Source organism: Triticum aestivum, chromosome 1A (genome assembly GCF_018294505.1).
Source record: "Triticum aestivum cultivar Chinese Spring chromosome 1A, IWGSC CS RefSeq v2.1, whole genome shotgun sequence".
Lineage (NCBI taxonomy): Eukaryota > Viridiplantae > Streptophyta > Magnoliopsida > Poales > Poaceae > Triticum > Triticum aestivum.
The window spans coordinates 9,779,270-9,780,378 of NC_057794.1; positions in this window are offsets into that span (position 1 = coordinate 9,779,270).

Consider the following 1,109-nt stretch of genomic DNA (forward strand, 5'->3'; position numbering starts at 1 on the left):
TCCTCTTCGTTGTTGTAGGATGTAGATCGGTGGAAGGCGCTGCAACCGAGCCAATGGAGGGCCAGACTGGATGAGGAATTGAAATATTACCTAAAATCATCAGCCGGTTGCAGATATACAATTTTTATTCAGACACAGAATTCTGCCAACATAGTTAACTAATAACTGCACAGAATTCGAACACTGCCCTAGCATGAAATGCACATGGCGCCAAATCGCAGTTACAAGAGCTTATTATAAATAACCATGCCATGATCGCAAGACTGGAATTATATTATAACCACACAAAACTAAAAATATCGCCCTGCCTACAATACGATACAGAATACGCCAAACACACGATGTGCACATAGAAGGCCAAATTAAAATACAGGAACCTAACATAAATAGGTACAACCGCAATACGGTATAAACCATCAATATTCAGATTTAATTCTGTACTGAATCTGTTATACCACTATCTTAATATCATACGGTATAAACAATCAATATTCAGATTTAATTCTGTACTGAATCTACAATAATTAAAAGAAAGCATCACATATGGAGACATTCAACAATGTAAATATAATTGCAGAGATTAAGAAGGATGCTTGCAGTCATACAATATAACTTTGACTACTAATACATAGAGAAATAGAAAATTATTCATGTAAAAATTACCATGTTATACATTCAGGGTATTCTTCAATAACATTATTTAAGCAAGGAATGAAAAATCAGGTTCAAGTATATATACTCGCAATCACTGGAGGTATTAATATTCTGTCCAAGAATTATCCTCAAACTAATCATACTTCAAGAACTTCACATAATTAAGGAAAACATATAATATTGAACAAAACACAAGAAGTCTGGGGGTCGTTACCAACATAAGGTATCAAAAGAGATGTGTATTTACTGGAGGAAGAAGGGTAAGAGATAGGGAGTTGGGTTCCTCCGCTTCGATGTTGTATGATATATCGATGGAAGGCACTGCAACCGAGCCAAAGGAAGGTCAGATTGATTCCTCCGCTTTGAAATGAAGTCATATAATATTCATGGAGGTAATCGACACAATGGAGAATGGAGGCATATCTTATGGTATTGCATCTGCGCGCATACACCCC